Raw genomic sequence first — 24,089 nt, forward strand, 5'->3', positions numbered from 1 at the left:
AAACCGGTAGGCACTCGCAGCAGGTGGTATAGCCTGCAGGACAGGGTATTCATTAGAGCCGAAGTCCAGCGGCTCCTACGTGAGGGAGTCATAGAGGCCAGTAATAGCCCCTGGAGAGCTCAGGTGGTGGTCGTCAAGACCGGGGAAAAGTTCCGGATGGTGGTTGATTACAGCCAAACCATTAACCGGTTCACGCACCTCGATGCGTACCCCCGCCCCAGAATTGCAGACATGGTCAACCAGATCGCCCAGTTCCGCATATTCTCCACGGTGGATCTGAAAACTGCATACCACCAGCTCCCAATCCGCCCGGAGGACCGCCACTACACGGCGTTCGAGGCAGATGGCCGCCTCTTCCATTTCCTCCGGGTCCCCTTTGGCGTCATGAATGGGGTTTTGGTGTTCCAACGAGCGATGGACCGAATGGTGGACCAGTACGGGCTGCGGGCCACGTGTCCGTACCTGGATAATGTCACCATCTGCAGCCATGACCAGCAGGACCACGATGCCAACCTCCACCGATTTCTCCAAACCGCCCAGAAACTCAATCTCACCTACAATAAGGAGAAATGCGTTTTCCGCACTACCAGACTAGCCATCCTTGGCTATGTCGTGGAAAACAGAGTCCTGGGCCCCGACCCGGACCTTACAACTCCCTCTCCCTCATTGTCCCAGGGCCCTCAAGAGGTGCCTGGGATTCTTCTCCTATTACGCCCAGTGGGTCCCCCAGTATGCGGACAAAGCCCGCCCACTATTTAAGACCAAACTCTTCCCACTGTCAGCAGAGGCCCGCCCGGCCTTCAACTGCATCAAGGAGGACATCGCCAAAGCCGCCATGCGGACGGTGGATGAATCTGTCCCCTTCCAGGTGGAGAACGATGCCTCAGAGGTCGCTCTCGCCGCCACTCTGAAATAGGCAGGGAGACCAGTAGCTTTCTTCTCCCGAACCCTCTCCGCTTCAGAACTTCGACACTCCTCAGTCGGAAAAGAAGCTCAAGCCATTGTGGAAGCCGTACGGCACTGGAGGCACTACCTCGCAGGTAGGAGGTTTACCCTCATCACCGACCAGAGATCGGTTGCCTTCATGTTCGACAACTCGCAAAGGGGCAAAATAAAAAACGATAAAATCTTGAGGTGGAGAATCGAACTCTCCACCTATAATTATGACATCATATATCGGCCGGGGAAGCTCAACGAGCCCCCAGATGCCCTGTCCCACGGCACATGTGCCAGCGCGCAAGACGACTGATTACAGGCTATCCACAACAACTTCTGCCCGCAATCAGCCTTTCTCCACCGAGGAGATAAAAGCCATCACCAGGGATTGCCGGATCTGTGTGGAGTGCAAACCGCACTTCTATAGACCAGACAAGGCCCACTTGGTAAAGGCTTCCCGGCCCTTTGAATGCCTGAGCATCGATTTCAAAGGGCCACTTCCCTCGACCAATCGAAATGTGTACTTCCTCAATGGCATAGACGAATTCTTCCGCTTCCCGTTTACTATCCCATGCCCCGATATGACCTCCCATACAGTCATCAGAGCTCTGCAGTGCCTTCACCCTGTTCGGCTTCCCCAGCTACGTACACAGCAACAGGGGTTCGTCCTTCATGAGCGACGAGCTGCGTCGGTACCTGCTCGACAAGGGCACTGCCTCAAGCAGGACTACCAGCTACAACCCCAGGGGGAACGGGCAGGTGGAGAGGGAGAACGCGACGGTCTGGAAGACCGTACTACTGACCCTCCGGTCCAGGAATCTCCCAGCCTCCCACTGGCAGGAGGTCCTCCCCGACGCGCTCCATGCAATTAGGTCCCTCCTGTGCACTGCCACTAACCAGACCCCTCACGAGTGAATATTTGTTTTCCCTAGGGGCACTACCACGGGGGCTTCGCCCCCATCTTGGTTGAGGACACCGGGCCCGGTTCTCCTCCGGAAGCACGTCTGGACACATAAAACGGACCCACTAGTAGAAAGGGTACTACTGCTACACTCAAACACACACTACGCCTTTATAGAACACCCCGACGGCCGTCAGGACACCATTTCCCTCCGGGACCTGGTGCCCGCAGGATCCACCACCACCACCACCACCGGCGAGGTACCCCTCACACTACACCCCACCCACCCCCCCACACCCTGCGCCCACACGTCTACAGGTTCCCTTCGCCCGTCACACCGGTCAGGAACGAAGCTCCGAACGAACCACCCCCGGAGTCCACCCTCAGATCCACACCGCCCGTCACCACTCAGCTGTCCGAAGAGGCTGCAACCAGTGCTCCGCCGATCCCAAAGGACGACTCGGCCACCGGACCGGCTCAACCTGTAGACCCGTCACCCGGGCTGGACATCATTTTTTTTACAGGGGGTGAATGTGGTGAATGTACATTGCGTAATTCACACTGTTTAGTATTTGTGTCCTTGTGGGCTCTGTCTGTGAGCCGTTGCGCGGCTCTGCCCACAGGGGGAGATGAGGAGCTTGTACAGGGCTCCACCCTTGGCTCCGCCCATGGCCCCTCCCACTACCGGAAGTATAATGTGCTGCAGCCTTGTGAGTCTGCCCTCAGTTCTTCTGGTCGCAGGCAGGCTCAGTTGTAAGTCTATTAAAGCCACAGTTTACTTCCTATCGTGTCTCAAGTGAATTGATGGTCACATCAATACATAAGGAGAAATCCAGGAGAAAAGAGGCTTGCAATGCAGAAGAGAGACAATGAGAAAAGAAAATATTGGCACAGGAACGGAGATAAAGAAAATCAGACATGGTAGGAGATGCAGAGTAACTTGTATAGACATGAACATCAATAGGGAGAGAGCGAAACTGAAATGATTATGGACAGCCCAGACATGGGATGGGGGGAGGGGTAGCAAGAGAGAGAGGGAGAGAGAGAGAGATAGTGAGGGGCATGTCTTTCTTCTATGTACTCCAGTTACCCTGCGCCGATGCAGTTGGGGGCGTGCTTCTTTCCTCCTGTTTCATCCAGCCTGAGGGAGAATGCAAAGTCCATGGAGTGAGATTGTGAGGACTAAGCAGGCTCACAAGTCACATTAAAGGTTAGTGAATGTGGCATGGGTCCCAAAAGTCGGCCAGCTTGGGTCACGAAGGTCGGCCAGTGTGGGTCCCTGAGATCGGCCATTTGGCAAAAGTGGGTACCGGGAAAAAAAAGTTTGAAAAACACTGATCAACAAGATGCACTGCAGGCATCTACCAAGGCTCCTTAGGCAGCATCTTCCAAACCTACGACCACTATCATCTAGAAGGACAAGGGCAACTTGTGTATGGGAACACCACCACCTGGAAGTTCCCTTTCAAGTCATTCGCCACCCTGACTGGGAAGTATATCGCCTTTCTTTCACTGTCACTGGTCCAAATTCCTGGCACTTCCTCCCTACTGGCACAGTGGATGTACCTACACCACATGGACTGCCCCAGTTCAAGAAGGCAGCTCACCCCCACCATCTCGAGGGCAATTAGGGGTGGGGAATAAATGCTGGACTAGCCAAAAAATGATCCTGCCTCATTGCACAATATAAAATGAAATGTGTTGAAACTGTCCTGAAAACACTCTACGCACTCGTCTCCCAGGCTACCTTTTCCATTATGATTCATCCAATCTACATGTAAATTAAAATCACCCTTGATTATCGCCATACCTATCTAACAATCCACCATTATTTTTCGGTGGATACAATGTTCTACAGTGCAGTTACTGCTAGGGGGCCAATAAACTACTCCCACAAGCGACTTCCTGAAATTTTGCATCGAAATTTCACATTTCTATGCAAAGTGATTCTACGGGCGGAATTCTCCACTCCCGGGAAAAATCGGGAAGGCCGTCGTGAACTCGCTCCTCTCACCGTATTCACACCACCCGTGGGGCTAGGAGCGGCGCTCCGTTATTCTCGGCCGCCGGGCCTTGACGCTTGCGTCAAGACGGTGCGCCGAGAATGACGCGACGGCGGCGCCTATGTGACGTCAGCTGCGCATGCGCAGGTTGGCCGGCTCCAACCCGCGCATGCGCGGCTGACGTCATGACGACTGACGGCTCAAACCCGCGCATGTGCGGTGGCCGTCTTCCCCTCCGCTGCACTGCAAGACGTGACGGCTTGATCTTGTGGGGCGGCGGAGGGGAAAGAGTGCGTCGCTTTGAGACGCTGGCCCGACGATCGGTGGGCACCGATCGCAGGCCAGTCCCCTCCCGAGCATGGCCGTGGTGGTCACTCCCCTCTCCGCCCCCCACAAGCTTCAAATGGGCCTTTGGCGCCCATGTTCACGACAGCAGCGAACAGGTGTGGTTGCCGCCGTCGTGAAACGGTTGCGAACGGCAGGCCGCTCGGCCCATCCGGGTTGGAGAATCGCCGGTCGCCGTGAAAAACGGCAGGTGGCGATTCTTCCCAGCGGAGGGTGGGAGAATCGCGGGGGGCACCAGGGGGGCTTGAAATGAGTCGCCCGGCCCTCCCGCGATTCTTCCACCCGGCGTGGGGAGCGTAGAATCGCGCCCTACATCTTGATCTTCGGAACGAAAGTCATCTCACGATTGTACCTTAATTAATAGAGCTCCCCATTTACCTCTTCCCAGCTTCCTGATTTTTCGAAATGGCATGTTCCCATGAATACTCAGGTTCTAGCTTTTGTTATCTTGTAGCCATGTCTGTACAATAGAGATCACATCATACATATTTATTTCTATTTTAGCTGATAATTCATCTATTGCGGCACGGTAGCAGTGGTTAGCACTGTTGCTTCACAGCACCAAGGACCTATGTTTGATTCCCGGCTTGGGTCACTGTCTGTGCGGAGTCTGCACGTTCTCCCAGTGTCTGCATGGGTTTCCTCTGGGTGCTCTGGTTTCCTCCCACAAGTCCTGAAAGACATGCTTGCTAGGTAAATTGTATATTCTGAATTCTCCCTCGGTGTATCCGAACAGGCGCCGGAGTGTGGAGACTAGGGGAATTCACAGTAATTTTACTGCAGTGTTAATGTATATTATTATTATTATTTGTGAAAAACGTTAAGTGCTTACGGGTTTGGAAGGTTCTGCCTCAGGAGACTTGGTGAGTTCCTGCAGTGCATCTAATAGATGGTACACACTGCTTCCACTAGTGGAGGGAATTAATGTATTGCTACCTTGTCCTCTTGCCTTGTCCTCTCCTTTTAATTGATCACATCTTCCCTTAATTGATCCACGACCCATGAAGATGATCCCAATGGTACCGCTCCCACTTTCTCCACATGGTGCCAGTGCTCCTTGAACTGAAACCCATTTTTCCCATAACAATCTTTGAGCCACATATTCAGCTCTCTCATCTTATTTATTCTCTGCCAATTTGCTTGGGCTCAGGTAACAATCCTGAGATTATTACCTTTCAGGTGCTGCTTTTCAGTTTAATGCCTAGCTGCTTGTACTCCCTAAAAATAACTACTTACTTAGCCCTACCTATGCTGTTGGTATCTAGGTGCACCACCAGTGGATTCCCCTCCCCTCCAGCAACCCCCCCCCCCCCCCGACTGCAAGTTCCTCTCCTGTAGATATCCCAAATACTGGCACCAAAGAGGCAATGTAGCCTTCTGGGCTTGTGCTTAGCTACAGAGACCGTGTCTATCCCCTACCACCACTAGATTCCTCTTATCGTCCCCTGCTTGAATTTTCTTTTTAAACTCCAATTTCCCCCCCCCCCCAATTAAGGGGCAATTTAGCGTGGCCAATCGACCTACCCTGCACATCTTTGGGTTGTGGGGGAGACACACGCAGGCACGGGGAGTCTGTGCAAACTTCACAATGACAGTGACCCATGGCCCTGATCAAACCCGGGTCCTCGGCATCATGAGCCAGCAGTGCTAATCACTGCACAACCTCTGCTTGAATTTTGATTCATTCTTGAGATCTAGGCGCTACTGGCAAGGTCAGCATTTATTACCCATCCCCAATTGCGCTTGACAAGGTGGTGGAGAGGAGCCTTCTTGAGCCTTTGCAGTCCATGCGGTGTTGGTACACCCACAATGCTGTTAGAGAACTTCAGGATTTTGACCCGGGGCATGATAGAACGGCAGTATGTTTCCATGTCAGAAACAGACACCTTTAAAATCTGAACTGGGATATGTGACAGCCCCATATGATTTACCGTTGAAATAATAAATACTATCCACCTAACAATGGCTATTCACCTCATTTAAGCTTAACTACCCTTTGATGGTAGGATTAAATATAGCCTCGTCAGAAAACTATTTAACCTCAGCCCTTTCTGTGCCCAAGGATCTGTGGAGCAAGAAGCAGCCTGTTTAGTTATATGAAGACCCATGGCAGAAACTTGTGGCCCTGAGGGCTGACATTGCACCAAGCATCTGGGTGTGCATGTTCATCATTGCTTTCCTATAGTCTCCCCATAAGGTCCTCGCCTGAGTCCCCTGCAGCAGAACCTGTTTGTAACTGTGCCACCTGGGAAGGGTGCAAATGCACAGTTCTGTCTCCCTGGCCTGGCTCCAGTCCACTCATGCCTGCCTGAATCGGGATTTGCTTGTCTAGACTCTCAAGTAACCATTACTGTTTGTGCAGTGCCCGGTTCTGGGCTGGTGGCTGTAAATGATATGTCAAGTGGCACTGCTTCTTCCTCAGAGGTATAATTGTCATCTCGCCCTTCCATCTGAGGCAGCAGTTGCTGAGCAGCTAACAGTCTTGACTATCTGAAAACACAAAAGCACAAGGGTAGGATAGAGATGAAGGAAATGGTGGGGGCTGGATTGCATTGGTGAGAAAGCTGAAAACATCAACAGTTTTTCTGTTTCATCCCACCTTCAGGATAAGATGAGGTATAACTGGGGAAGGCTGTAATTTGCCATAATCCAGGATAGTCTTCCCAATTTTGTTGCAACACCTTTGGCTCTGGCATTTGTACCCATCTCCTTGAAGGCTGAGGAGATGCATTTATGGTGGTCCTTCATTGATCTGGAGAGTGCAACCGTTTTTGGCTATTGTTCAGCCATTCTGGCAGCTTGTCCTCATCATCTGAGCTCTCTTCATCATAGTGTGTATGCAAGGCATTTCGGCCAGACAGAGAATCAGTATTCAGAACCTTGCTTTGCCATTGATATGGGGGCTGTTTAGCTCACTGGGCTAAATTGCTGGCTTTGAAAACAGACCAAGGCAAGCCAGCAGCATGGTTCGATTCCCGTAACAGCCTCCCCGAACAGGCGCCAGAATGTGGCGACTAGGGGCTTTTCACATTAACTTAATTTGAAGCCTACTCGTGACAATAAGCGATTTTCCTTTTTTTTTCATTTTTCATATTGAGTCGTCTTCACAAATAGGTCACTTGAAAGTGATGTAAAAAAAAGACAGAGAGAGCAAGACTTGCAGTTGAGAAAACAGCGAGAACCACCAGGGCTTGCCACCGTCGCCTGTAACCAAGAACCAATTAGAGACTGCGTTCGAAAAGAAAATCAAGAAGTGACATCCCAAGGCAGCAGCCTTGGTATTTCTTAACTTGGGAATTTTAATCAGAATAAGTAGAACATTTATTGAAATAAGAAAATAAACACAGGGAGGACTAAAGGCATTAATTAAAATTTAACCACAAATAATTAATTAAAATGCCATCAAGGTGGCAGGGCAGATGATGTGTTGTAGCTGCGGAATGTGGTAACTGGTGAACTGACTGCAATAACTTTCTGTGGCTCAAGGAGATTCAGCTCAGAGTCAAAGTGCTGGAGCCTGAGCATCAGATATTGCAGTGCATTGGGGAGGGGGAACGTTACCTCACCAGGAAGCATTCACATCACTTAGGGACGGCCATCCGATTTGTTCCATAGTCTGAGACAGGAGCATGTGACTAAGTGAAGTAGGCAATGGGATTGTGAAGGTAGAAATGGAGGAGCCGCCATGTCTTTCCAATTGTCCAACACTTTTAGTGTTCTTTTAGTTTGTGTGGACAAAAGCAGGGATGCAAGGGGTGAGTGAACTGACCATAGCATCATACAAGTAGCCATGCTTCAAGCTTGGACAAAAGAGCTGGACTCCAGAGGTGAGGTGAGAGTGACTGCCCTTGATATCAAGGCAGCATTTGACCAAATATCAAGGAGCCCCAGCAAAACTGGAGTCAATGGGAATCATGGAAAAGCTCTCCGCTGGTTGGAGTCATCTAGCAGAGAGAAAGATGGTTTCCAGGCAATGACCATCTTCAACAAGAAATTTAACCATCTCCCATTGACATTCCACAGCATTAGCATCTCTGAATCTTCTGCTATCAACAACCATTGATCAGAAATTGGACAAGACTAGCCACATAAATACCGAGGTTACAAGAGCAGGTCAGAAGCTTGGAATCCTGCAGTGGGTAACTCAACCCTTAACTCCCCAAAAGCCTGTCATCAGCTTCAAGACACAAGTCAGGAGTGTAATGGAACACTCTACGCTTATCTGCATGAGTGCAGCTCCAACACCACTCAAGAAGCTTGACTCCATCCAGGGCAAAGCAGCCCGCTTGATTGGCAACCCATTCACAAACATTCACTCATTTAAAAAAAAAATTTAGATTACCCAATTATTTTTTCCAATTAAGGGGCAATTTCGCGTGGCCAATCCACCTACACTGCACATTTTTGGGTTGTGGGGGCGAAACCCACGCAGACACGGGGAGAAAGTGCAAACTCCACATGGACAGTGACCCAGAGCCGGGATCGAACCTGGGACCTCAGCGCTGTGAGGCGGTTGTGCTAACCACTAGGCCACCGTGCTGCCCTAACAAACATTCACTCATACCACCAGCGACACACAGTGGCAGCAGCGTGCACCATCTACAAGATGCACGGCAGGAACTTTTCAAGGCTCCTTAGGCAGCACCTTCCAAACGCCAAATACTACCATCTAGAAGGTTAAGGACAGCAGGCACCACCTGGAAGTCCCCTTCCAAGCCACCCACCATCCTGACTTGTTATCCAAAAATTTAGATGTCCAAGAAACTTCTTTACAATCCTGCAATTTCTTAATGAGATGACATTAGATCCCAGACACGTGTTATGCTCCTCGTGCTCAATGTGGAAGTTCAGGGACGCGGCCGATGCCCCTGACTTCTTCATGTGCTCGAAGTGTGTCCAACTGCAGCGCCTGTTCGACCGCTTGACGGCTCTGGAGTTGCGGGTGGACTCACTTTGGAGCATCCGCGATGCTGAGGAGGTCGTGGATAGCACATTCAGTTAGTTGGTCACACCGCAGGTTAGGATTGCTGAGGGAGATAGGGAATGGGTGACCAAAAGGCAGAGAAAGAGCAGGAAGGCAGTGTAGGTGTCCCCTGGGGTCATCTCCCTCCAAAGTATGGATGGGGGGGTTTCGAGCATGGCGGTGGGCGGGGGTGGGAAGGGTGTGCGATATGTTCCTGGAAGGAAGCTTTGCGAGTTTGAGGAGCTTGGAGGAGAAATTTGGTCTGGTAAGGGGAAATGATTTTAGGTACCTACAGTTGTGGGACTTTGTCCATAAACAGGTCCCATCTGTCCCACGCCTCCCACCAATGGGGATCCAAGACAGAATAGTCTCTAGGGGGGAAGAAGGGGAGGGTAGAGTCGCGTATATTTATAAGGTGCTCATGAGGGAGGAAGGGTCCCAGATGGAGGAACTGAAACTTAAATGGGAGGAGGAGCTAGGCGGGGAAATGGAGGACGGGCTGTGGGCAGAGGCCCTGAGTGGGGTAAATTCGACCGCAACATCTGCCAGGCTCGGCCTGATTCAATTTAAGGTCGTTCACCGGGCCAACATGACGGTGGCTCGGATGAGCAAATTCTTTGGGATAGAGGACAAATGCGCTAGGTGCGCAGGAGGACCAGCGAACCACGTTCACATGTTTTGGGCATGCCCTAAGCTTAAGGGATACTGGGAGGGGTTTGCGGGCATCATGTCCCGGGTGCTAAAAACAAGGGTGGCGATGGGTCCAGGGGTGGCAATTTTTTGGGTTTCGGAAGACCCGGGAGTCCAGGGGGAGAAAGAGGCCAATGTTTTGGCCTTTGCTTCCCTGATAGCCCGGTGACGAATACTATTGGCATGGAGGGACTCAAAGCCCCTGAAGACTGAGTAGTGGCTTGCGGACATGTCGAGTTTCCTGGGTATGGAAAACATTAAGTTCACTTTGAGGGGATCTGTACAGGGGTTCGCCCGAAGGTGGCAACCATTTATTGACTTATTTGCGGGAGGGTGAGCATCAGCAGGGGGAGGGGGGGGGAGTAAGAGTAGAGTAGAGTAGGAGGGATAAATTGGCGGGTAGTACCGGTGGGAGAGGAGCGGGCTTGTGCAGTATGTTACAATTGAATGTACGTGGATGTTTGCACATTTTTGCCTTTTTTGCTTTCTTTCTGTTGATGTCTGTAACTGTTTACAAAGCCAAAAAGTATCTCAATAAAATTGTTTATTAAAAAAAAAGTGACCAACCGTGTTTGACCGTTAAGTTCTTGAGAAGGCTGAATTTCACAGGCTATTAGAAATATACTTTTCTGTCCCAAGTATTTTAGTATACAAACTTCTGTAACAGCATTGTCCCTGGGCCCTGGCAAGCTGCATTGTCTATAAAAATCTTAATCTTCAACCACTGTTTCCTTAACATGTGGGTTTAGTAGCTCAGTTTCAGGGAGGTTTGTAATTCTGATGTCAATGGTATTAAGTGCAGTTAGGTTATCTTTTGGCTCCTGCAATGAACCAAGGCTTTCCCTTTCCTCTTGCACTTTGTTCTCATCAGATTTTAAATTAAGGTTGCTAAGTTTGAATGGCTTGTGATCTGGAACCTGCAAGATGTGCTTGTCATAATCTTCAGTGAGAAGATCTGCACTCACTGCATTTTCAGTCCTCTTGTGGCTTTCACAAAAGTCTTTTTATTTCCTCAGCACGACACTCTTGCCATCTTGTGTTCCAAATTATTAAGTCAAATAAAAGGATAAAGTATCTTTAATTCAGATGGATGTCTTCCAGTTAGTTTCTTGCTCAAGGTTAGGCCTTCAGTTGGGCACTTTCTTTTCCTTCATCTTGGAATGATCTTCACTGTAGACTCGCGGAGACAACAGGCAGCTGGCAACAAAGAGAGGGAGAAAACACAGCTCCTCTTCCTTTGAGGGTCTAGAGCAGGATTTTTCAAATTGAAGGGCCCTGTCGGGAGGGCCGGGAACAATTGGTTGAGGCGTTCCCGATCGTGGGAAGAAATCCCCAATGGTCATTACTGGCTTTTAAGAATGCCAACTGCGGGCAGTCCCCGATTGGTTGCGCCATTTGAGGGGGCGGGGCAGCAACGAGGCTGGGCTGTATCTGGGTCACTGCGCACGCGCAGGGGGGGTGTGGTCTGGAGCTGACGATAGTCCACATGGGTGCACAATGCTAACAGTGGTGGCCCCAGCTTGGAGCTCCACTCAGGTACTGGTCCTTTGCATGCTGCTTGGCTTGTACCCCGCCACCGATCGGCAGTATGCGGCCTGCGGATCCACGATCAAACTGTTCAATGGCCGGCACAGGGTCCGCTTGCACTCCTACGACATGTTGTACTGGTCAGGAAGTGGTCTGTGCCTGGGGTGGATGCAGTGAGAGGGAAGCCAGGCCAGGTTTGTCGGCGAGGAATATCAATCAAACGAGGCCAATCAATAGGGCTAACACATGTGAACACTGCAAGAAACCTACACAGTCATCACTTTGTGTCGCCACTCTCTAGAAATCAGGAGGTAAGTGCTTTTGGTGAGAATGGAGCAGGAGATGACTTGGATGTTTGGATAGCACAATGCAGTGGAACCAGTAAGAAATATTGTCACATTGTATGTGTTTGACAAGTTACTTCATCTCGTCTAAAGTCAAAGTTTGTGAAGTAAAAACAAGATTGTACTTTTTTCTGTACTTGTTTAAATTTCTAAAGAAATGGGAATATATTTTGAACAAATGTCTGTGTAAATGCAAGGATGCACATATTCAACTGAAATTGTTTTATTTTTCAGCAGTAAAAGTCATGAACTTGGAAAAATCAGGTATCGGAAATAAAGTTTTGAAGTAAACAAGAATGCTGGACGCGACTGACTTTTTCCGCTGAGTATTTCCGCTGGGGGCAACGACAGAGAGAAGGCCACATGCCCAGCATGTCCACTGGCACCACATGCCCTGTACATCCGTGCTTTGAGCGCGAAATCATGGAGGAGAGATTCCTCCATTTTGTAGCTGCAGCAAGCAAGCAACAGGACTGTGTGAAGAACGGAAGATGAATTATTTTGTAATAGGAAGAGAGGGCCAAAGACACAAACAGGCCAGAACCTCACAATTGAATCTGTTGGGGAGAGCTCCTCAGGAAAGTTCAAGGCCGGACAAAGCAGTGCTGGTGTGAGCTATATCCAGAACTCCAGGGACTCTGGTGAATAAACAATTAAGAGGAAACTGAAATCAGGAAGAGGGCAGTATAAAGACGATTTCTTGAGGGATGGCTTTAATTGTGCCAATGCAAATCAGGATGCAAAGCCCATGTGTGTTATATGTAGGGAAGTACTGGGCAAATGAAAGTTTAAAACTCAAATCTTCAAAAGCATTTGAAGATTAAGTATGGCGAGTTCGAGGACAAAACTCTCAATTTTTTTCAAAGTATGCAGCGCAAACTTAAATCGTCAGCTGAAGTCCTTAGCAGAAATGTAACATTGAATGACGAAGTAAGTTCATGAGGACCAAGCAGGCTCACCTGCTGCATTAAAAGTAAGAAATAATGGTGTGTCGCGAAGGTAGGCCGACGTGTCGCTAAGGTCAGCCAGCATGGGTCACGAATGTTGGCTGGCGTGTGTCCTGAAGGTCCACCGGTTGGTAAAAGTGAGTCCCGGGGAAAAAAGTTTGAAAAACACTGGTCTAGAGCTCTTTTACCAACCAGCCAAACTTCAGGACCCGCACCGGTCGACCTTCACAACCCACCATTCTTGCTTACCTTTAATGTGGCAGGTGAACCTGCTTGGTCCTCACGATCTCACTCCAATCAGGTTCACAGGATGAAACAGCAATGCACATCAGATGCAGAGTTTAGCCAGTTCCTTTGTGCCGTCTTCATCTTTGTGAGGACGAAAAATCCAACTTCGTACATATCGGTCGTTGTCAAGAGCAACAGCACCAAAATGCTTCTTTTACTCAGCACTGGATACTCTTCGGAGACGCAACTCCAGAATGCTGACAGCCTCATGGACGTGTGGCATGTTTTTAATGTGCTGTCACAGATAAGGCCCCGAAGTTCATTCTCTTCATTTGGAGTCAACTGACTCTGGGTCTCAAACTCAAAAGGATCTTTCACTCACCTCATCTCTTTCAAAATCAGAAACTTCTCTTCTGGAAAGTAGCGACAAAAACTGTTGATCAGCGCAGCCAGATGCGACTGAATAAGGCTTGCTGGTCTATTGACAGTTCCCTTGCTAACACTATTTTCTTCTATGTGTCGTAGTAGTGTAGGGAACATGTAGTAGTTTTGGTTTCACAGTGCCAAAAGCAATCATCATCATTTTCCCCTTGCAATGTGAGGTTCAGTTCATTTAGAATTGAAAAGGTATCTGCAAGGTAAGACATAGTTAGCATCCAAGTTTCATCACCAAACGAATCAGCCAGAGGGGATGATTTCTCAAGGAGGAAAGTGTGTATTTCATACCTCAGTTCGTAAACTCTGATAAGCACCTCACCCCTTGACAGCCAACGTACCTCTGTGTTGAACAATAAATGTGTGTGCTCGGCCCACAGAGCGGAAGACAGAGCCTCAAAAAACCTGGTATTGAGTGCGCTGTGTTTAATGAAATTCACAACATCTCACAAATTCTTTCAACGCCACTTCAAGATTGGATGGAATTTCTTTTTATGACAATGCCTCACGGTGAATAAAACAATGATTCCAAACAATGTCCTGACCAGCTGTCTCCTGAATCCGTATTATACCTCCTCTGTTTTTCCCAGTCATGTTGGCTGCCCCATCCTTCCTCTGCAATTACCCCAGTCAAGCCCGCACTTTCCAACTATGTATCTATTCAATGCTTCAAAAATCTCTTCGCCAGTCATGCTGGTTGGTAATGTCAGGTAAATCCTCAACCCATTCATTGTGCCAAACATACCCAACATAAACTAGCAAGGTTGCACAATCTGAACTGTCTGTACTTTCATCCAGTTGTGTTGAGAACTCCTATGCTGACTTTAAATGAGAAATAAGCTGGGCTTCTAAATTCTCAGCAATATCATAAGTTCGGTGAGCCACTGTGTTATCACTAAGTGGGATGCATATTAGTTTTTCAGCTGACTTCTCATCCAGGGTCATACGAGCCATGTCTAATGCTGCAGATTAGCCAGTTCCTTTGTGCGGTCTTCATCTCTGCTACAGTGTGGGGCATTGTCTCTTTAGCTAAACAGTAACCTACCATGTAAGAGGCTAACTGTGTTTTGCCATTCAACATTACATTCCTGCTAAGGACGTCAGCTGACGATTTAAGTTCTTGCTGCATCTTTTGAAAAAAAACAAGAGGTTTGTCCTCGAACTCGCTATTGTCTTTGAGGTTTTGAGGGTTTTAAACTGAGGGTTTTTTTTTTCGGGTTTTTCCAGTACTTTCCTGCATATAACATACAGGGGATTTGCATCCTGATTTGCTTTGGCACAATTAAAAAAGCCATACCTCAAGAAATAATCTTTATACTGCTTTGTTCCAAATTTCAGCTTCTTCTTAGTAGACTGTTCAAAGGAGGCCCTAGAGCTCTGCATACAGCTCACGCTAGCACTTATTTGTCCTGCTGTAGACTTTTATGAGCAGCTCTCTCCAGCAGATTGAGTTGAGAGATCCTGGACTGTTTGTGTCTTTGGCTCTCTCTTCCTTATTACAAAATTAACCATCTTCAGTTCTTCATAGTTCTGTTGCCTTGCTTGCTCACAGCTAGAAAATTTTGAGCCAAAAGCATGGACGTACAGGATATTCCCGGGCGCATAACCTGCTCTCTGCCACCACTTCTGGTAGAAAGACTGCATTGTTTTCATTTGAAAACCAGTCACAGCTGATATTCTGAATTTAAAAGCCAGTCACGGCCATTGGGTGCTTCTCCCACGATTGGGAACGCCGCGACCAATCGCTCCACAACTCTCCCGACACCTGCCACGACCCACCCGCAGGTCACGGCCCACTGTTTGAAAAACCCCTGTGCTTCAGATGGTTTTCTTTGGCAAGGTTATCTACTTTTTCTTTAGATTCAGGATCCTTTCAAGTTTGCAGCAAAAATGTACCAGGCACTCACTGGTTTTAAAACAATAAAAACAGTTATTTCAGCAAGAGAGAGAGAGAGACTGTTCTCTTCGAAGGTCTAAATACTTCTGCCCAGTTCTTTCAAAAAGCATCATAGAACATAGAACAGTACAGCACAGAACAGGCCCTTCGGCCCTCGATGTTGTGCCGAGCAATGATCACCCTACTTAAACCCACGTAACCCGTATACCCGTAACCCAACAATCCCCCCATTAACCTTACACTATGGCCAATTTAGCATGGCCAATCCACCTAACCCGCACACCTTTGGAACCAATCACAGACTGTTGTCAAGCAAAACACTGTCCCTGGCCAACCCATTGGTTGCCAGCCAACCAATTGAACCGATTCCCCTAAAGTTGGTTCCGAAGATCCACTTGGCGCCGACGAATTTGTTTCTCCGCTCCAAATTACAAATCCTAGAAACACAATGTCCTGATAAGCAGGCTGCTTCAGCACGAGTCCTCTCCTTAAAGACACATTTTGATCATGGGACAATGGACCAAAAATAACAAAAGAAAAGAAAATAGGAACAAAGGAAATAAACAGGAAGGACTCTTGCACTATTGGCAGGTATTTGTTCAGACTCTATTGCACTCACCTGTGGCACTTGAACAATAAGAGGCATGCTCCTCAATCCCTACTTCTGAGCCTGGGTTCTGTGCTCATTCCTATTTAAATCTTGAAAGAAGATTCCTGCTAAATATACTGCTGGTGCATTCCATCAACTTCTGCTGCTCTTACCTCAGTTCCTTTACTTTGCACTTGTTCTATCGCAGCCTCTTTGAAATCCACTGACATTCCTTCAACCTCTTTAATCTCTACTGGCCCTATCACCCACCACCTGTGGGATCTTTGAAACTTCCTCAGCCCTCTGCATCTGTGCAGACTTTTGCTTGTTTCTCCAGTCTCCGAGGACTGCTCTGGAATCGCTGGGGATAGTGCCCTACATCTGGCTTGGTCACTATCTAGTGAAAGATCCACACCCTGCATGGGACCATTCCCACTGTTATTAGCCCGAAAACTAACTTACTCTGCAGGCATATCATTACTAAAGGAATCTCTACACGGAGAAACTGAGGAGAACTAGCAATAAAGAGCTAAATTTGTTGATTTATAGGTTGGCTCATTTGATGTAATTAACTCAAATGAGAATAAATAAGGAAAGCTGGGAGATTAGATATTGGGGAGAGCTGTGAGACAAAATACAGTCAGGAAATGTTCTTGATAAGACACAACACAGCATCTTGATTTTGACATCACCAACCAGCTTGAATCCTCCTAAACATAGGATGATTGGCCTAAAGGTGGTGGTTGGGATTTATTTTCTGACAGAAGGGTGTAATTGGAGTTACTTTCGAGAAGAATGGCTGAAACCAAGTGTAAAGTATCAGGGTATGATTTTCCACCATTGTTCTGTGAAGCTGAACCTTATGACCAATGGAACAGTGAAGTGGATATTTGGACACAGGTTATGTCCATACCAAAGAAAAAGCAAGGAACTTTCACTTTCCACCAGGAGCAGGATCAGGCTCAAATTATTTTTGAAGCCAGACGCTCATCATTTGAACACGGAGGAAGTTTTGAATAATAAATCTTCAAACTTAGGGACAAAGTTCATAAGAGAGATGATCTGTTAAATGTACATGAGGCATGATCAGACTTCAATAAATTTAAAAGGATAGATATATCATGGAATTTAATAAAATATTGCAGAAATTTTATTTGGAGATTCAGTGCTTGCTTTCAAACTATTGGATTGTGCTAAAGTATCAAACATGAATAGATCTTGAATGAAGTTAGATTGCCAGAACGAGATACGCTGATGGAAATGATGTCTGAAGCTTCGAATTTGTGGGGAAACATGATTTTCCAGCCATTTTCATGCCACCGATGGAACATTCGGCAAGAACAGAAATAATGAAGAGATTCAATGCTCTCAACATTTCAAGACCATCTAGATATGGGGCACATGCACCAAAATGAAAGAAAAACCATAACCAAAAGGAATGAGGACAGAGACACCTTTGGTAACTATAGCAGAAGAACGAACAGGTGTTTTAAGATGTGGTTCAAAATACACATTTAATTTTCCAAAACGGAATAACATGGTTTTTGAAATGACATGTGCCATCGAAGGTTCGGAAGAAGAAAAATATAATACTGATCAGTCAGGAGGAATTGTACTGGTCACCAGAAGCTTTAGTCTGGTAATGGTCATTCTAGTTGCAAGCTTATTCAATTGCATTCTGCTAGACAGTGGGTAGATATACACAGTATGTAGAGTGGATTGGTTAAATTCTAACCTGTATTTTCTAAACCGTAAAGACCAAAGTAAGGTTAAGGAATATGAAAATTCTACTTACTTCAGGTTCATGGATGATAACACTTTATAAGATCAAAAGAGAGTGATGATTCTGTGTCAAATAGCTGAGGTAATCCATTTTATCAGCACAGCTACAGTATCCAGTGAAATACCCTTATTTTTGAGTAAGCTGTCTCTGAAAAAGGTTTAAATGAAATTAGATATGGAACACGATAAAGTTATTTTTTGGTAAATCTGTAGATTTACAGTTTACATAATCCAACCATTATCCCCTAAATAACTAACATTTCTAATCACCATGTTAAAGACGTATTGATGACTTCAGTGGGTAACGGAAAATTGTCAAATTGTTTTAAAACTGCATCGATAGTTTGCCCAGCTATTTTCTCATAGGTAAGAAAAGCCTTCCTAAGGATGTAGTGGTACTGGATGATGAATATACTAAAGTTATATCGCATTTCTAATTGATCTCTTCTATGTGTAAAAAAAAGGTCATCCTCATAGTCTATAGTGAGTTTCCCCAATTAGCTTTAATGAAATTGTAGCAATGGATTTGAAGGTATGGGATGAGAAGAACAACCTTTCTTTCCTTCCACTTCATAGTCAATGCAACTAGATTCAGTCTGCGCCAGGGTCCCAGGTTCGATTCACGGCTTGGGTCACTGTCTATGCGGAGTCTGCACATGCTCCACGTGTCTGCATGGGTTTCCTCCAGGTGCTCCGGTTTCCTCCCACAAGTCCCGAAAGACGTGATTGTTAAGTGAATTGGACGTTCTGAATTCTCCCTCAGTGAACCCAAACAGGTGCCAGAATGTGGCGACTAGGAGCTTTTCACAGCAACTTCATTGCAATGTTAATGTAATGTGACAATAATAAAGAATATATATGAATAAAAAGGTAATTGTGGGCACGTTAATGGAAAAATAGACAGAAACTGGACCGACAGTACTAGCTAAATTCGTAACTGACAATGGGGGTTGGAATTTGACAATGAATTTAGTAGTATGTGTGAAAATATGAGTCGGAGCCCGCGACGGGAGTGGAAGGGATGAGGCGATTTTTTGACCAGTTGAGGTTTCCAAAGGTGGAAGAGGACCTGGTGGAGGGGCTGGGGGCCCCGATTGAATTGGAGGAGATTGTCAAGGGTATAGAGGGCATGCAATCGGGTAAAGCCCCGGGGCTGGACGGTTACCAGGCAGAATTCTATAAGAGATTTTTGGAAATATTGAGGCCACACCTGATGAGGAGCTTTAATGAGGCCAGAGAGAAAGGAACCCTCCCCCCAACAATGTCACAGGCTTTGGTCTCACTCATTCTTAAACAAGGGAAGGACCCGGAACATTGCGGCTCATACAGGCCGATTTCGCTTTTAAACGTGGATGCCAAATTGCTAGCTAAGATTCTGGCCACAAGAATTGAGGATTGCGTCCCAGGGGTGATAGAGGAAGACCAGACTGGGTTTGTTAAAGGCAGACAACTCAATACCAATATCCGGAGGCTTTTGAATATTATTATGATGAGCTCAGAGGGAGGGGAGACGGAGGTGGTAACAGCGATGGATGCAGAGAAATCCTTTGACCGGGTGGAGTGGGAGTACCTCTGGGAAACGCTGGGGAGGTTCGGGTTTGACGAGGGCTTTATTGGCTGGGTGTAATTGCTGTACCAGGCACCTGTAGCAAGGGTATGTACAAACCGGCTGAGGTCGGGGCACTTCGAGCTTCACCGGGGAACGAGGTAGGGGTGTCTCCTCTCCCCGTTACTATTTGCCCTAGCTATAGAACCACTAGCTATGGCGCTGAGAGCCTCGAGGAACTGGCGGGTACTGGTTCGGCCGGGGGGGGGGGGGGGGGGGGGGGGGGGGGGGGAACATAGGGTCTCGCTATACGCGGATGATTTGCTCCTGTACATTTCGGACCCTGTGGAGGGGATGGGGGAGGTTCTACGGAACCTGAGAGATTGCGGTAGTTTTTCAGGGTACAAACTGAACATGGGGAACAGCGAGTTGTTTGTAATCCAGGCCAAGGGGCAGGAGGAGAGACTGAAAGAGCTGCCGCTCAGGATGGTCGAGAAAAGTATACAGGTGGCCATGAAATGGGATGCCCTGCACAGGCTCAACCTGACCCGGTTGGTGGAGCAAATGGAAGGGGACTTTAAAAGATGGGACATGCTCCCGCTGTCACTGGCAGGGATGGTGCAGACCGTGAAAATGACTGTCCTCCCCAGATTTTTGTTTGTCTCCCAGTGCCTCCCCATCTTCATCCTGAAGGCCTTTTTTAAGCAGGTGAGTAGGATCATTACGGGCTTTGTGTGGGTGAATAAGACCCTGCGAGTAAGGAAATCGCTGCTGGAGCGAAGTGGAGGAGGAGGGGGGGACGCTGCCAAACTTTCGCAACTACTACTGGGCGGCCAATATAGCTATGATTAGGAAGCGGCCGATTGGGGGGGGGGGCAGTGGAGGAGGTACAAGAAGGTGGAGGGAGCGTCGGTCTGGACCCCGATGTGCAACAATCACAGGTTTGTCCCGGGTAGGATGGATGGTGGGTTCCAGAGCTGGCAGACGGCAGGCATCAGAAGGATGGGAGATCTGTTCATAGACAGGAGCTTTCCCAGTTTGAAGGGGCTAGAGGACAAATTTAATCTGTCGCCAGGAAACACCTTTAAATATCTGCAAGTACGAGCCTTCCTGAAAAAACAGGTAGTGGCCTTTCCAATGCTGCCGCCACTGAGGATACAGGACAGGGTGGTCTCCGGCACCTGGGTGGGGGAGGGGAGGGTGTCGGATATCCACTAGGAACTACATGTCAAGTGGGAGGAGGAGCTAGGTGAGGAGTTGGAAGCGGTTCTGTGGGCAGAGGTCCTGGGCAGGGTTAATTCCTCCTCATCATGTGCCAGGCTCAGTCTAATTCAATTTAAGGTGGTTCACTGGGCACACATGAAGGCAGCGAGAACGAGACAGTTTTTTCGGGTAGAAGACAGTTGTATGAGATGCAAGGGCTGCTCTGCAAACCATGTCCACATGTTTTGGGCAAGCCCAGAGCTTAGAGTGTTCTGGCAAGGGTTCGCAAGGGCAATGTCCAAGGTGCTTAACACACAGGTGGTGCTGAATCCAGAGAAAGCGATCTTTGGAGTGTCAGAAGACCCGGGAGTTCAGGGGGCGAAAGAGGCTGACGTCTTGGCCTTTGCCTCCCTAGTAGCCCAGAGACGGATTTTAATAATCTGGAGGGACTCAAAGCCCCCGAGTGTAGAGACTTGAGTTACCGACATAGCTGGGTTTCTCAGCCTCGAGAAAATAAAGGTTGCCTCAAGAGGGTCTATGCTAGGGTTCTCTCGGAGGTCGCAGCCGTCCGTCAACTTTCTTGGGGAAAATTTAAATGTCAGCAGCAGCAGCAAGCCGTGAGTGGGGGTGGGGGTACTTCATGTGAATGGTGTGGGAAGACTGGGTCGCGTGGGGTAATGTCTATTTAATTGTTATTGTATATTCGCTTTTTGCACTATGTTAATGTTCACTCTAGTTTGTTTTGTTATTATGGTTACTACTGTTTTATTATGAAAAATTCTGCAAAACCTTAATAAAAATACTTTTTTAAAAATTAGTTTATGGGAGAAATCCAAAAATACCTTTGCTGATGTAGGATCATCCACAAGCCTTGGCAGGCACTTCAATTAGCTCATTTAATATGTCAGCCAAGCCCCCTGCCTCAAAGAATAGACCTCCTTTTTGCTCCAGTCTCATTGCTCTCCTGACAATGCTTTTACTGTAATGCGCCTATAGAAAGACCTTTGGATTCTCTCTTCATTTTCTTGGGTTCTCTGTCCAAAGACAGGTCTGAATCACAGTTCCATGACCTTCACCGTGGGTAGGGCAAGGAAGAAGAAAACAGATCCCAAATACACACTACTTGGAACTGGGGATTGAACTCCATGTGTTGGCACCATTCCAATCCACACCAAGCATCTGTTCAACTGAACAAATGTTATCCCAATGAGAACGCTTTTTAATATGGCATCCTGGAACTGTTAATAGTGATTGTAGAGACTCCAATTCCTTTCCATCACATGGCTGACCAGGAATCTTTCCCAACCTTACCATCTGCCACAGGTGCATGATGGAAGAATCTACAAGTTCATGTTCAACATGTTGGTCGCGTTAGGAACACATCTTCCTTGGCTATCAAGTTCTGGAATAGGGTTTACCCAGAGCTCTGCATCAGAGGCAGCTATACTACAATTATGCTACAAGACCTCCAAGGGAATTCCTCTCAATTAGAACTTTTCAAAGCACATTGTTGAGAGCTAAACCTGGAATTTATGCAGTTGGAATTAAAGGTGCTTGAAGTCAATTCGGATTCACAGGGTAATAACTACACAGGAGATCATTCTCCCCACCAAGTACATGCTGCTCTCTGCAAAGCAATCCAATCAATCCCATTCCCCCGATCTATCCACGTAGCCCTTCAATTCATTTCCCTCAAATACCCATCCAATTTTTAAAGAAATAATTTCTTGTCCCATCTTCCGGCACATCTATACACACTGAGTTTTAGGTGCTTGCGACATAAAAGCTGTTCCTCACTACCTCCTGCATCTTTTGCCTAAATCCTTAAATATGCATCCACTAGTCCTTGTAATCTCATCGGCTCCGGGTTGATCAAATGGGAACAATGTTTCCTTATCTACCTGTCAGAATCTTGCACACCTCAACTAAATTACTCCCCAATCTCCTTTGCTTCAGGCAGAATAACCCTAGTTTCTCCAATCAAACCTATTAACGAAAATCCCTCATCCCTGGATTCTTGTCAAGTAAATCTGCAAGACATGAAAGACAGGTAGTTCAGGGCCAGTGATTTTCTCTGATTTGATCACTTAATTCTGCTGAGTCCTTCGAACAAAATCTCTACTTAGTTGCTGAAAAATCCATTTACCTTTTGTCAACAGAGAAAAAAATCCTCAGCAAAAATATTTTTCATATCAATACACAGAGCGAAACACAGTTAAATCCTTACCGCTGACTCTGTTAACCTTGACTATAAATCTCTTCAATCCCACAGTCACTGGGTCCATCCACCAAGTAAATGCCTCACAGCCGCCACTCTGTCAATGAACTCTCCCCGTAACCGGGAAACCACAAACAACCCACACCTCCACCAATCAGAGGCGCACGGAACAGAGCGGCACAAGTGAGAAACGTCCGCCCAACTCCACCGGCAGCGCCACCTGGCCGACTCCAACGGCAGCGCCACCTGCCCGGCTCCACCACAGCGCCACCTACCCCACTCCTCCGGTAGCGTCACCTGTCCGATTCAACCGGCAGCGCCACCCGGTGGACTTCACTGGTAGCGCCACTTGCCCGACTCCACCACAGCGCCGCCTGCCCCACTCCACCGGCAGCGCCACGTGCCCGACTCCACCACAGCGCCACCTGACCTAATCCACCGGCAGCGCCACCCGGTGGACTCCACCGGTAGCGCCACCTGCCCGACTTCACCGCAGCGCCGCCTGTCCCACTCCACCAGCAGCTGTTGAGTTGGCCTCAATCATCTACTTCAAGATGATATTTACGTGGGAAACATCCAAGACCTGTGCAGATATGTAACCTGTCAGGACTTGTTAAGCCAGTCAATGGCTTGTATCCACGTGAAACACTGCAAATGAGGGATACCAGTGCTAGATTTTCATTGTGTTTTTGATTAATAGGAGCTTAGGACTGGGAACTGAGGAAGAGTAGGTCATTCAGCCCATCGAGCCTGCTTCACAATTCAACAGGACCACGGCTGATTGGACACTTCAGTGCCTTTTAAACACACACACCTATAACCCTTTACCTTATTGTTAATTGGGGAATCTATCAATCTCTGCTTTAAACATTCTCAATGATTGAGCTTCCAGAGCCCTCTGGGGAAGAGAATTCTAAACATTTGCAACTCTCTGTGTAAAGAAATTTCTCCTCATCTCAGTCCTAAGTGGCATTCCTCTTATTTTGAAATTGTGCCCCTGGTTCTACACGCCCCAACCAGGGAAAACATCTTGCCTACATTTACCCTGTCTATTTCTTCCTAAGTTTCAACGAGATCATCTCTCATTCTTCAAAGCTCTGGAGAATACAGGCTCAGTTTGCCAAATCTCTCTTCATAAGACAGTCCTGCCATCCAGGGAATAAGTCTGGTGAACCTTCATTGCATTCCCTCTATGGCAAAAATATCCTTTCTGAGGTAAGGGGACCAGAATTGCGCACATTACACCAGGTGCAGTATAACCAAGCTCCTATCTGTCTCCTATCCGGAACGGAAGTTCTTCCAAACTTTTGGACCATCGGCTTCATTAAGACTGGTTCCATTATCGAGCCTCAACTTTATCTTTGGCAGTTTCATTTTCAGGCCACCAACTTGGATTGGATTGGATTTGTTTATTGTCACGTGTACAGTGAAAAGTATTTTCAGGTTCGAATCCCGGCTCTGGGTCACTGTCCATGTGTCTGCGTGGGTTTCACCTCCACAACCCAAAGATGTGTAGGTTCGGTGGATTGGCCATG

At 47.6% G+C, this 24,089-nt stretch overlaps 1 protein-coding gene and 1 pseudogene across 7 annotated transcripts in view; both read right to left on the reverse strand.

Moving 5' to 3' along the window:
* The window catches only part of map9 (microtubule-associated protein 9), a 181,389-nt gene extending 158,646 nt beyond the window's left edge, over window positions 1-22,743 (reverse strand). For 5 of the 7 annotated variants that reach the window (XM_038792282.1, XM_038792281.1, XM_038792276.1 and 2 more), the window contains exons 1-2: window positions 22,564-22,743; window positions 17,601-17,735 (exon numbers count right to left, since the gene is read on the reverse strand). The gene's annotated coding sequence lies outside the window, so the exon portion shown is untranslated. Of the gene's footprint in view, window positions 1-6,536; window positions 6,676-17,600; window positions 17,736-22,563 lie in introns of all 7 variants that reach the window. The other 2 variants (XM_038792283.1, XM_038792277.1) reach the window with 1 other exon arrangement.
* Window positions 13,397-16,035, reverse strand: LOC119963664 (annotated as a pseudogene).
* Window positions 22,744-24,089: the final 1,346 nt, after the last annotated feature.

This window comes from Scyliorhinus canicula, chromosome 3, assembly GCF_902713615.1.
Source record: "Scyliorhinus canicula chromosome 3, sScyCan1.1, whole genome shotgun sequence".
Classification (NCBI taxonomy): Eukaryota; Metazoa; Chordata; class Chondrichthyes; order Carcharhiniformes; family Scyliorhinidae; genus Scyliorhinus; species Scyliorhinus canicula.